This window comes from Colius striatus, chromosome 12 (genome assembly GCF_028858725.1).
Source record: "Colius striatus isolate bColStr4 chromosome 12, bColStr4.1.hap1, whole genome shotgun sequence".
In the NCBI taxonomy this organism is placed as follows: Eukaryota; Metazoa; Chordata; class Aves; order Coliiformes; family Coliidae; genus Colius; species Colius striatus.
This window is the reverse complement of record NC_084770.1, coordinates 8736266-8750393: the sequence shown is the minus strand read 5'-3', so window position 1 is coordinate 8750393 and position 14128 is coordinate 8736266. Positions and strand designations below refer to the sequence as shown.

Here is a 14128-nt window from a genome sequence, read left to right as displayed (position 1 = left end):
CCTACCTATACTACAGCACATTGCTTACAGCAGAGGGTCTGTGTCTTGAATCTCTGAGAAGTCACACTGACAAAATGTGAATAAAATTTCTTTGAATAAGGAGCTAGTTTGGCTTCCAAATGTTTCTACTATTTAGATCCATTTAAAATTTGTTTAGTTCATAAATTTTATACAGTGGATAAAAACATGCAAATGCCACTTTACAGGAACACTGTTTTGATGTTTTTTTTCTTCTTCTTAATGCTTTCTTCCCCTTCTCATCTCTGAGTAGATTCTCCATTTATTGGCCTGAAACAGCTCCAAAGTCCCAGTCCTGCTCTTCAAATATATCACATGGATGCATGCATAGTCCTAGATGACACCCTTTGCATTTAATTTTGAATGCTCCTAGATTACTTTTGTTGTATTCACTCTGTTCTGAGGGTGAAACAAATAATGGAAACTGATTAGTTAGGTGTTGAATTCACCTTCAGCTTTAGTCCAAATGACCAAAGAAAGGGCTCTATCCAGAAACTGAAGTACCTGGTTCCATCGAACACTGGCACTGCTCCTCTGCCTGTGTGCAGATGTGTGCTTGCAGTGAGTTTGCTTGCTTTTCAGTGGAGATATAGAGGATCTTAATTTCAAACTACATTTACCTGCAATGATTCATTCAGAGCACTGCTCTTTTCATAACTTATTAAAATGCATTAGAAATAAATTCTTAACAGTGCTGCTATAAACAGCAATTGTTCTGCACCGAAGCCATGATGCACACTGGCAATGTGCTCAGTTATGCTGCTGTGTCAAGTGGCATAAATACTCAACGAAAGTGACATAAAAGGAGCCCTGTACAGATGGCTTGGATAAAATGCTGGTATTCAGGAGCTGGAAATCTGGCATTAAGTAGGATTTTTAGACAGGTTTGGTGTCAGTCTTCTGGCTTAGCACCTCTTAAACTTGCATTTTAGTTCCACCCTGTATATTGTTAATGATCAGAAGACATCTAAGATGCACTAGAAGAAAATTACATACCAGATCTGGTTTGGTAGTCTGGTCCTGGAGATCTCTTTCCTCTCATAGCCGCAATTGTGTAAGAGCTGGCTTCCTTTTCACTGTAAACCCTAGCAGGTAGTGGGGAAAGATGTTTGGATGCCTGCTTGTGGCTTCTTCCCTTGCCCATACTGCAGTGTGAAAACTCTTATCGCCTTTTGTTTTGAACGGTTCTTTTTCTCTCCGCTCACAAACCCCAGAGGCCTGCCGGGCTCTGCAGCCCAGCCACGCTGATGCATTCGTGCCATCTGCTGGCGGAACAGATGATTGCAGGTACCAGTCCTGCTGGAGTTTTTCGCACCTTCTGCGAGATCTCATGTATGGAAGCACAATGAACATTGCCCATAGCACGGGGGAATGTTTCCTGTCTTCTTGTTAAGGTGGATGAGTAGCTGTCAGTAAAGTCTGAAATTGAAGCTCAGTATTATAATCTCCAGAACCAGCAGCAAAGTAAAACATCCTCAGCTTGGGAAAGCAAAGTAGCATTGTGATTTCACAACCTGTCTTTCTGAGAAGGGATCAAATGGTGCTTCTTCCTCAAGTCAAAGTTCTGTGGAATATTTATTGCTGAATTTCTGAGTACTCAGAATGTGATTTGGGGCAGAGAGCTGTGGTTTAACAACCAATTTGACTTTTTGAGGGCCCTGTTAGTTGTGCCTCTAGCAGTGGGAAGAGAATGCCAACAACACATCAGAGCACAAGCAAATGTTGCCTCTTTGAGAACTGGCATACTTTTGCCCTCCTTTGAGCTCTTTTGGTGGATAAGGGCTGGCTGGTGTCTGAGCTTAGCTTGAAGTGGCCCAAACCCCGTTCAGCGTGACACCTTCAATCCCCGGTAAGGAAGCAAATCTATGAGGTCATTTTGCCTGATGACAGCACTCCTCATGATGGATTGTGAGCCAGGAGAGCGGAGCAGCCTGTTTTTGGATAGAAGAGCTTGCCAAAGCCTCAAGTCTGAGCCCAGTAAGTCATACAAGGTAGATCTGCATGGGCATAAATAGAACAATGCCAGCCAGAAAGGCAGTGCAGCTCAGTATATGACTTGTGCTCTGTTGCTGATTGGTTTCAACTACAAAACAATATTTCTCTGCCTCTGCCAGCTGCTTTCCCAAGTGCAGCCAGGAACAAATGAGTGGGATTGTGCTCAGATGTCTTCTGGGCATGAGCTGTACATCAGCTTTATCTGACTGCACATGTGAACATCCTTGTTACCTCATATTCCTGCTTCTATCTTGTGCAATTAATTCTACAGACTGTGTTAGCAAATTTAGGAGGTCTGTAATCCTCTTTGTTTGTCTGTGAATCACAGGGTGAGGGGCCAGCTGTCAGTGGGAAACTAGTGAGGACAGTGTTAGTTGTTGCTTTCTGTGTAGCAGGACTATGCAGACAATATCCATTCTTGTGCTGGGAAGTGTTTTCATGCAGCCCTGCAGGAGCTGAGCATCCATGGGGAAATTTTACAAAGTGTTTTCACAGCAACATCTATAAAATGTAGGTGTGATTTGTAATTCCTGAATTAATTTGAAGGGTCTGTATTCTCCATGTACCTGCCTCTTCTAAGCCTGACTTCTGACTTCTTCATCAGCACGTGTGAACAAAGCTTGTCAGGATTTTTCGTTACTGCTAGAGATATATTAAGGAATTTGTGGGATTAAAGATTATGCACTGTGTAAGACTATAAAGAAGGTCATTTAATTTTTGAGAGAAACTTCAAGTGCAACAGATGTGCTAGGACAAAATCTACCAGTGTACTGTGTTTTTTCTTAAGGCTTATTACTGGAGTGATGTGAGGTTCTCAAATAAAGCAGAGTGTGAAGAGAGAATTTCTAGTTCTCACGTTTTCAAGGGAAAGCTAAGTGAACTAACTGAACTTACTACATTATTGGGTTTGAATTTTCAGAGGTAGCTGCATTTACTCTCTCTTCCTTGCAAAAATGCCTGTAGATAATGACACTTGAAGATGTTGCCATGATTTCATGGCCTAGCTCTTAGTTCGTGGATGTTTGGATTGAGAACACTGCCTCCTAAAGCTTCAGGAAATTGATGAACTCCAAGCTTTTCAGAGTCACCAGGGTGAGGCAGCCCTGTCATCAGCTTTCCACTACAAGGGGACTTAGAGATCTAACTCTGTGAGGTCTTTTGCACAAGTTTCTGACAGTTCTCTGTACCAAAATCTTGCTAATATCCATATTCCACTAGATTTTTAGGTGAGAAAAGACTTTGGGACTAGGCTATTGGAGAGGATGGCTTCCTAGAACATACTTTGAGAATTTTGTATTTGATCAGCTACAATTTTGCTTTCTCTTCTCTCTTTCACCTCACAATGTAATTATCGTTCTGATGAGCTGAGAGATCTCAGGCCTGCTTAAATAAATATATGGGAGGCTCTGTTTCATTCTAGGTGAGCACAACAAAGCTTTGTGACAGATGTGAGGCTGGCCTCCTGGAATTTCTCCTGAGCAAGAAGACCAGGCAAAATGGGATGAGAGTCCTGTGCAAAGGGCCATGAGTGCTTCATGCTTGAACTGTAACCAGTGTTTAAAGCCTTGATCCCGGTAACAGAGAACAGCTCCAAAAATACAGCTCTCATCTTGCTACAAATGCTTGCAGAGCATCAGCACTGCCAGCCCCTGCCTCAGAGCTCCAGCAGCTCCTCCTTGACACCTCACACGGGAAGGAGGGCATTTGCAATACCTGGATCTTGCAGGGCCACCAGGCTATGTGACTTCTTGCTATTGCTCTCCTACAATCACAGTGCAGTTTGCCTTTGGAGTCCTGTGCCAGACCAACAGTGGCATTTTACTGCATGCCATCACTCAAGGTGGCTCAGGTTCTACTCTGCTGTAAAGGTGGTTGCTTTTCTCTCTCTCTTTTACTCTAATTTTTCCAACTTCTGTGCTTCCTGGCCACTGACTGTGCTGCAGGATAAGAGATCCTTGACAGCTGCTGAGGCTATGAGCTTGGCTCTCGATGGGGATTAAATCCACACAGTGCTTCCTGCCATGCTCTTTAACAGATGACAGTGCTCAGCTGCACATAAATGACTGTAAAATCTGAGAATTTAGGGACTGACAGTCCTCATTAGAAACGTCTGCTGGCTTCTGTGCAGTCAAATATGGCCTCTGCAAGATGAAGCTGGGGCAGGGTGGTAGGATCAATGGGACATGGACAGACAGGTTTGGAGGGCTTAGAGTTTCCTCCATCTGTCTCCTGTGGAAAGGGAGGAGGAATGCCCTTGAAATTTCTGCCAAGTGTTTCCATTCACTTCAGGGGAGCTGCTCTGGCAGAAAACTTGGCCTATAACTTCTTCCCTGGTGATGTGGACGAAGGGGAATTCGGCATGAACGTCAAAGCCAACCAGCACCAAGAAATTGGTCAGTACTATAGGAAAGCTTGTTCTCAGCTTTGTCATCTCAGACACAATTGTATTGTTTAACCCTTCTTGATTTTGGCACTTTCTAACCAGGGATCTGCATTCCCTGCCTCATCCTGCTAGTCTGATCCATGCTCATCTGCGAGGACAGAGAAGAATGATTTGTGGTTCTGGCATTGGATGTCTTGGCTGTATTTGGCCTGTCAGTCTTGGCTTCCTCTAGTATTTGGATATAGGATCTGTCAAAGAGACCAAGCCATGGCTGGATGGATGGAGTCCAATGAATTCTGTGGACTGGAGAGAGGGTTTTCTGCATGTTATCTTCTCCACCTGAACCTGAGAGAGGCTTCTGAAAATACCTGCTTTCCTTCTGCACTCAGAGAACAGATTTGCCCTGTGTCCAGCACTTTCTTTGAACTTGGCTGGTTTCCTGGATTCTTCCTTCATTCCCTCTTTTTCTGACCTGACCCATGATATAAAGCTAAATAGATTATTCACTGGTAGATGAAGAGAATGAAAGTGATTGAAGGGGATGCCTTGGTCATGTCTTTGACCCCAAGAGACAAGTTTGACAAATTTTAAAGGAAAAATCAAGAACATTAGATGGAATTACAGCTGTGGTTATCCATCAACCCTCTGATGGCTGTTGCCATGTATACACCACATGTAAGTTTTAGGTTTGCTGGATGATTTGGTGAAGAGTTTTTGAGTCAAGGACGAATCTCCGGTGGTTCTGCGGTGAGGCAGAGGTGTTATTACAGAATGGGCAGGCACTTAGGATGGGCAGCGTTGGTTCAGGCCCAGTTCATAAAGAATAGTGCTGTGATTTGCTCTGGCTGTGACTTACCTTTGTAGGAAATAACTATGGTATGGCAGCAGAAAACAAAGTGGTAGTTAAGCAGCTGGGGACAAAATTTCCAGCATGTTGGGTAACGGTAAGCAGGAGGCTTGGCAGAGCTGCTCAAAGTGGATTTACAATGAAGGCTCTTGTGTTATTTACAGGATATGAGTGTGTGGTGGTGTTCCTCTGAGCATAGCCCACTGGCTGGCACCTGAACATAAAGTGGTATAGCAACTCAGCCCTTTCAGGACAGACAGATACTAGATAGTAACTGAGAGCACAAAACCATTCCAAAGGAGTCCAAAGTGCTTTTGCAACCTTGGAATCCAGTTTGCCTGGTGTGTACACGTGCTTCTCTGTCTGACTGCAAGCGAGAGGAGAATGTGTTCCTAGGTCTGGAAGGGAACAGCAATGCTCATCACTGGAGAGCTGCCACGTGGCTTCTGCCAGAGGCACCTGGTGCTGACTAGTCACATTGTGATGAGAGCTTCAGGGAGGCTGGGGACTTTTGTATCTTGTGCAGCCTTCAAAACCTTCCCCCAACCTATTTCCACTGTTCTTTTCCAGTGTCGTCAATGTCCTTTGTAATGTGATGGGATTGGTGTTGGCTTCTTGGAGGGGAATATCCTGAAGGTGAAATTACCTTTTGGAGACGAGGAGTCTGTTACATTGCACTGAGTAAACCAGCAGCAGAATGGGGCTAATTTAGCAAGCAGGGCTGCTGAGGGTTTCGTAGAGGACTGTGAAGGCATCCACACAAAAATGACCTTTTCATGTGGTATTCAGGGTTGACCACCTCTTTCACATAGAGTGTAGCAGTAATGGGGTCCATGCATGTGCTGAGAAGGACAATCTGCTCTACCAGGTTTGAGTAAGTTGTCAACAAAGAAGAAAGATGATTAAGCCATGTAAGAGCTTGATTGCTCTTTGGAAGGTACCATGGTTAAGTGAGTTTCTTCATTTCCTAGCATGGATAGGAAATCCTTTTTGACACAACACATATTGTGTGAAACACAGTGCTACAATACCAAAAAATAGAAATAGAAATACATATAAAAATATAAATGATTTAGAAAGCAATGGGAGACATTCCCAGCAGATAAATGCATAGTGCTGTTCAAGATAAAGCTGCAAATATTACCTCTAATTTGGGAAATCCCAAAGTCAGAGACTGATAAAAAGTTGAAGGGTAAAAGTTATTATGCAGTGTTTTCCTTGCTCTTATGATCTTCCCCTGGAGGCAGTCAGCAGCATTTGCCTGAGATGGGATGCTGGGATAGATGCACATGTTAGGTACCTCACTGAGGTTGTTAGGCTCTTGTAAAGAGCACAGCAGCAGAGAAAAGACCAGGAAAACAAGGGCAGAATAGCGTCTCCTGTGTGGAGCTGTGTGTTTGCACTCAAGCAGCTCAACCTGTTTTGTGCTCACTGTTGTTACCTTCTTAAGCAAATCTAAGAGAGGAGTCCTGGGGAGTCTCCCTCAGTGTAACATCTTGCTGAATACTTTGCAGTGCTCTGTAAGGATGTGAGCAGAAATGGTCCATCAAGACCCTGCGTAGTCCTTTCTAAATAAGTACTCTCAGTCCCAGAGGGTACAAATGATAAAGCAATCTGTCCCCTGGCAGATTTTATCTTTGGAATTACAGTTCCAGGATAAATGGCATCTTGTGCCATTTCCAAAGGGAATTTGATGTCTTACACACCCTTAAAAATATGGACACCGTATGGAGACAATGTACAGTGTTAAGCAGGGTGTAGCAGCAAGCTGTTCTTATAAGTACACTTTCTGTCTCCTATCAGTACACTTTCTGTCCCCTCTTCCTTCTGTTCTGCTTGTGAGCTGCTCTCAGAACTCATCACCCATATCCAACCCTGAAGAACTCCTTGACTTGCACTTCATATTCTTTGTAGGCTTTCAGACACTCTTCTCTTAGTTTGGATAGTATGACTTTGGACTAAGTCCATTGCATAAACAGACTGGTGGGCTGGAAACCCAACCTCAGTTTGGAGAGTGACTCTTAAACTCTTCATTCCCCAGGGCAGAGATGCAGAGTGATGCACAGGCTCCCTCTGAAAATGCTGGTTCCAGCTGTGGAAGCAGTCTAGCCCTACCCTTGTGGTCTCTGAGACCTGAGTGTTTTAGCTAAGCAGGCCACTGTGGTAACAGCACTGCTGGTTTTGGTGCCAGAGTGGGCTTGGGAGTTTTTTTGCCTTTGTTGTACAAGCATACTCTTGGAATCTGGCTTTTTTCTTAATTTCTTTTTCTCCTTTTCCCTCTTGCATCATGAAATGCCCCTCTCCATTGGCATACAGGATTTCAGCAGGCTGGATGACTTATGCCAGGACTTATGAGACCTGAAAACTGGGACACTACTCTTTTAAGATTGCTTTCAAAGAAGACTTTGGAGGAAGAAGCTGATTTCTTTTGTGGAGGGGTGCAGGCTGCCCACAGTATGTTCTGTCACCAGGTCACAAGATCTCTAAAATGAGCAGAATCAGTAGGACACTGGTGTATCACTCTGCAAAGAGCAGCTTCCTTTTATCTCCTGCCATACTTGGCTAAACTGGTGTGGGTTTGTTCTCCCCACTCCCCTCTTGCCTTGCCTGCATCTGCCAACAGTCCTCTCCAAATGTGCTTTGCAGCTAAAGGCTCTCCTAAAGAGCTGACTCTCAGTTCTTCTGCATTACAAAAAAAACTTGTGCTACTCATAAATAGATTTGCAATTACTAAGGGAAACAGAAGAATCAGTACAACTCAGCTGCATCCCAGCCAGCGTCCTGTCCTGTCTTAAAGAAGCCCCTGAAATTCCACACATATCGCTTGGTCATGGCAGGGGAACCTCTGCAGGGAGTTTTCCTTGAGCAACATCCCTCTCCTGCAGGATCTCCTGCTAGCAGCAGAATTGTCAAGGAACTGCAGAGTGGCTGCCTAGTGTCTTTATGAAAAATGGCCAAAGTTTTTTGGTTCTTGACTAGCCTGATTTTCAGCAGTCAAGAGCTCAAAATCAAGAGCTCTGCCTATGGTGGCCTCTGTGGAAGGATTAAGCAGTGGAAAGGAAGGGTAGGCCAGTGGTATATGTGGATGATCTCATGCCTTCTCTATAGAAGAGATCACCTATCTAAGAAAGAGGCCTTCTACATGCCTTTTCCCTAGGCTGCCAGGGGAGCATGAGGGGGGCATACAGCAAGCATAGTGAGATGAATGGGTGCTACCCCAGCCTTTGACAGCAGGTATGTCAGCTCCCTGCAAACCTGAATGGGCTCAGCTTTCTTAGATCCTGGGCTTGTGCTCTATGTCCCCACAAAGTGCTGTTAGTTTCCCAGTGATGCATTTGTGCATATCCTGGAGAACATTCCTGGAGCTGTGCTGTGCAGTGCTACAGGGCAAGCTTTCCTACAAGAGCTCTGTGCTCCTTCTTGCTGGAAGTGCTGAACAAAGAAGGTAGATCGGATCTGGTGAATGAAGAGCAATTCCCAGCATTTCTGGCCTCCTCAGAGACACAATTGCTTCCTGGAACACCTCTGGAGGGCTTCCCTCTGTGGGATTTCACTTGCCCCAGGGCTTTGGATGGGTTAATGGAGGAATTTAAACATACAGGTCTATTGATGTCAGTGGGGGCTTTCTGTTTTCTTTCATAAGGGGTATGTACCTATGTTTCTTCCCAGCTGCTAGGGGTGCATTAGCAGCAGCATGATGCTCACTTTCATTCAATAGGATTGCTAAAAAGTGTTGCTTAAGGCAATAGTCAAGTCTGTGCAAGACTGGCTGCAAGAAACAGGAAACTTCTGCTTGAGCAAAAGCTAGTGGTTTGGAGAGGGCACAGTTTAAATGCAAGGTCAGCCAGTGATCAGTGCCAGATCACATCATTGCTATTGATTGAGGAAGTGAGCATACATACCTTCTGTTTTGTGGAGATTAAGTTACCTGTAAAGTAAGAAGGATTGGAGGAAGAAGACATCAGAGAATGCCAGCTCAGGTGTTGGTTTTCTGTGGAGAAAATCTCATTTTTAATTCTGCAGGCTTTCTCCTGGTGTGTGGGGGAGAGAGAGGAGCTGGCAGGACACTTCTAATTTTGTCTTGTTCTTTTCCTCCCTTCTGTACATGTGCACGTGTTGAAGTGTATAAAGCATCCAAGTGGCCCAGTTCTTCTGATGCTTCACAGGCAGCACTCTGTCCCTATACTGAACCTATGGTGCTTTGAGTCTTTGAGCAGGGTTGGAGAGGGTACTCTGGTATCTTCTAACTCTGGTGTGGGGCTGAAGGACAGATACCAGGAATGTATATTCTATTCTGCATGTATTTTTAATAGCTGATATTAGGCAGACTTGTGCTTCTTTTCAAATCAGATTAGATGGCAAAGTCAAGAGATGAGCACAGAAGCTCAGTGATGAGGAGCAAACGCTTAACATCACCTTTGCTTGCTCAATTGCACAGCATCACTGCCTGTGGGCTGCACCCAGCCCCTTGCCATTAACCTAGGGTCTTTCCTCCTAGAGAGGAGGGGCAAGCTCACCCCCAGATAAACTTCTGTGCCTTGGTTACGTGTGTCTGGGGATCATCATGCCCCTAAAGGCAGCCTGGCCACAGTATCTTTATGGTTTAGTAGCCCTTTGCTTGCCTCCTGTGCTGATGATGTATAGAATATGTGATCTTAAGAAGCTGAAAGGGATCTGTGAGGGACCACGTTAGCTTTCTGAGCCAGCTTGCAAACTTTTCCTGGCACGGAAGATGTGCAAGGACAGGGATGTTACAGTAATTCATGGTACCAGCATTTTACAGGGAGCATTGCAGACTCTGCAGGAATGGGTGATGAAAGGGTCAAGGAAAGAACTGAAGGCTGTGCACTGTGTGGACTGTCTCCACCCCAGCAGGCTGATAGGGAACATGAGCAAGGCTGCTGCAGACACTGTGATCTAAGTTAGAAAACAGAAGCAGTGCAGAGCTACTGCTTGTGTCTGTCTTGGCTCCTAGAACTCCTGTGATAGGCTTCTGCTGCATACAAAGTTCTGGAAATCCTCCTTTGTGGAGCCATTCTGAGCAGCCTGCTGATCTTTTGGCCTCTTTCTAGCCCTCATGTAGCAGCAGCATCCCTTAATTCAGTGACTGCCTGGGACAACACTCTGTTCAGTTTGACCAGACCAGGTTAGTCTAACAGAATGGCATCTTTCCTTGCTTACAAAACTTCCTTTTGGTGGCAGTGGTTACATATCTAAGGCTTCAAGAAGAAACTGTAAATTAGGAAATGCATAGGTTAGAAATAAGTTTTTGTGTAACTTGTGGTCAGTTTCTTCAAAGATGAGTCGGTGTGTTCCTCCTTATTTACACAAAGCTAGTCATGAAATAGCAGCAAATCCCAGCACACCCTGCAATCGGTGTGAAATCAGTTCATGTGAAGTTCTATAATGGATTGAGAGTATCGTTGCTTTGGTTTGGGGTTTGTTTTTTGTTCTAGTAAGAAGAACAGTCTCTGTGTGATATGCATCAGAGTCCCAGTTCATTCAAGGATGTATCCCAAATGCATGTGTTACGTAAAAGTAAGATCTCTTTACTCTGTCTTTATTCTCCTTGTATCATAGTGCTTGGAATAGAAATACATTCTATTTTCTTGCCACCGAAGGAACAACAATGGAATGAAATTCCATCTGGAGAACTCATTGCTCACCTTTATTACTCTGAACTGACTATTTTGTGAACTAACCAGCATGCATGGCCTGCAGGTGCTGCTCCTGACTCTCACATTCCCCACTTTTCTCATGCTTCTTAGCATACTTACCTTTTACCATGACAAGTTTTATACCTTGAGAAGGTCTTAAACTAGTTACACATGTAGGAAACCAGAACCAGACCTTACAAGTTCTGGGTTTGGTTTTTACAAACTTCACAGGGCTACTGCACATTTTGTAAGGTTATTTGTAACCCCTCTTCCCTCTTCCCAGGTGAGCCTGGCACTGAGATGGAGAGAGAACTCAAACAGCCCACTGGTGCTGTTATCTTAAGTACTCAGGTTAAGTACCAATCTTGATAACTTTCCTCTTTGTATTTGCACTTACATGCTTGCTGAGCTGGAGTGCCTGCTTCTGTTGTATGTACACGTGGTTCTCTTAGCTTGCATTTTGGCTCTTGAAACCTGGGATGAAAGCTTTGTGCCAGGGTAGTGTATGCCATACAATGTTGTCTGATGGGATTCCTTGAAATCCCTTCACATTTCAAATAGTTTATGATTAAGGGAGGCAGTCTGAACACATTGTAACCCTCTAAAGCCGTAGTGAATCCTGAATTTGGCTATCTCAACTATTTGTAGAACACTCTATGCCCATTCTAAATATATTTTCCTCAAGGGGATCCCATCTCAACACTCTGCTCCTCAGCTTAAATTGGATCAGCAATGCTGCTTTGACCTGTTAGCAAAAATTCCTTCTCTAGCTCTGTGGCAGAGCTGCAGATTTTGCTGGTCCAGGCCTTAAAGGGGAAATTCTGTGCCAGGCAGAGCTCAAGGGTTTAGATTTCAACTCTGCAGCAGGCCAGGTAGAGAGATATTAATGATGTATTGACTCATTTCCTGTAGTCATTGCCTGTCAATTTTTTAGTATCCCCTCTCTGCTGGTAGGTCTAGACTTCTGGAGAGGGAAAACCTTTCCCTTTCAGGAATCTTCAGCCTTGCGAACTAGGCTTAACAGTGAGCACACCCAACATTTTCTTTCTAGAGGAGTTGTAAAGAGTGTTCCGTGGGCAGAAGTCACTTCCTAGTACATGGAATATTGGTATTCCCTTTCTCTGCTGTGGGAAAGAGAAGTGTCTCTCCTGTGGGAGTGCCTATATGACAGTGCTTGGAGAACTGTGCCTCTGACTCTGTGGGTTGGATCTTCCTTAAATATTTCCTACCCACAGGAGCAGAAGCCTTCTCTTTGCTTGCTGACATGTTGTCACCCCTGCGGCAGGAGAGCAGGCTGTGCAGGCTTTGACCAGTGCAAGCTTTGCTTTGTGTTAGTTACAGCAGGAATGCTGTAAGGTGGTATAGAACTAATGTTGCAGGTGTGGCTTCTGCTCTCATCTGCCTTTGGAGATTGATCATACATGCTCACTGCTGTTTTCAAGAAAGATGAGCATGGGGCATTCAGAAAGCAGGGCTTGAGTCTCACTTACTGTTGATCAAATGGGATCAGGCTGTCAATTCTATTGCTCCCACATAAAGACAGAGGATCTCTTGAGGCCAAGGAGAGCAACTCATCCCACAGTAGATTCTGTAGTGGAGAATCTCTATCCTTTAGAAAAGTCATATGATTTTCAGTCAAAGGCTCTTGCTGTACCATAAGATGGAAGTCTTGGAGCAAAGGGCACACTGCAGAACTTCCCAGGACGTTTTTTATCCTTCAAGTTTAAAAATATTTAGGAAAATACATCCTTTATTGAATTCTATAGGTTTGAACAGTTTCTTCTTTAGGATAGTTACATTCTGTCTGCCTCCCTCAGAAGCATCTCAGATCTGCATGGCAGATGCTGCATGTCACAGTTCTGAATGGAAAATTTTGAGTCTGTGTGGAGGCAGGATAGGCCATCAGGACCCTACATATCCTGAGTAGCTGTGCTGCCCCACAGTATGAGTCAGTACTCTCTTGAATGCTCAGGAAAAAAAGCAAGTGATGTGATTGACCGAGAGTCTGCTTCATGGATCTTAGACTCAAGTTGCAACTGGGGTGTAAGGCACCAAGGCTGCTTGCACTCATTCTAGGACAGGATTGTAAGCAGTGTGTCAGTAGTGTCTCCAGAAGCAACATCAATTTAGGGATCCGTTAGAAATCCCCTTCTTCTGAGTAGCACAAAGGAGTGACTGCTGCTTACTTGGCCTCAGGGATAGAGAAGCCCATGCTTTGCCACTCCATAGATTAAGCCTCAGAAAGTGTTTTTGAGGTTAACAGAAGCTTTTCTTGGTTATTGCCGTTTAAGGATGAATGGGGCAGCATATGGCAGGATTGTAGAATGGGATTAGCTCAGGATTTAGCAGGGAGAGTTTCTTAGCATTCCTCCAGTTATTTCCTTCCCTTGGAGCCTCTGGAACAGCATGAAATGGAAAGGTTATATCCTTGCCTGGCGTTGGCTTGCCTGGCCCTGCCAGGGACACCCTCTCAGTTTAGGTAGCATCTCTAATCCTATCAGGATGCATTAACTCAGGAAAGGTTCTGCAGTACCCGGGGCTATGCCAGGATGGATGCTCAGACGGTAGTGCTGATCATTCGTGTTAGTGTTTCAGTAAAAAACCACTCTGAGTGTGTCTGTCCCAGGTTCCTGAGCTGACAGTATGTTTGGCAGCTTTCTGGCTCAACTCATCATGCCTCTGGCTAGTTATTCCCACTGATGCCTCTGTAAGACTGGCTGCCTTGTAATGAGAGGTCTCTGTTTGACTACTCTTGATAGTGCCTTTCAAAAGGTAAAGTGATGTGTGTCAACAAAAGCTAGTACGTTTGTGCTTGTAAGAAATAATGATATATCCCTTTTGCAGTGCTTGTAAGAGATTCAGCTTCTCTATTCAGTCCCTTGCCTTAGTTCCCTCATGACCTGTGTATGTTGCCTGATCTGAGTGAGGTTGGGAAGGACTCAGGAGCATTTCACCACCAGACAAACAGCAGGAGTGAAACAGCCCACATAGCAGGAACAGCCTCCAGAGCAGTCAAAGTGCAGAGCTCAATTTTAAGCCCAATTTGAACACTGAATGAGGTGCTAATATCTCAGTTGCTATGTGGGGACTCTTCTCAATCTGCTGTGTTCTGTGGACAGAGTAAAGGGGTATATATAGAATATACAGTGAGAAACTGGCTCTATGCAGCTGGTGCGGGCCGTGTGGGGTGAAGGGAAGTGTCTGGTTTTGGTGATGGAAATAGAAACC

The 14128-nt window shown here is 44.6% G+C and overlaps 1 protein-coding gene across 2 annotated transcripts in view; it reads left to right on the top strand.

Annotated features, from left to right (window-relative positions):
- The window catches only part of MB21D2 (Mab-21 domain containing 2), a 93190-nt gene that overhangs the window by 74651 nt on the left and 4411 nt on the right, over nucleotides 1-14128 (top strand). The window lies entirely within an intron of this gene.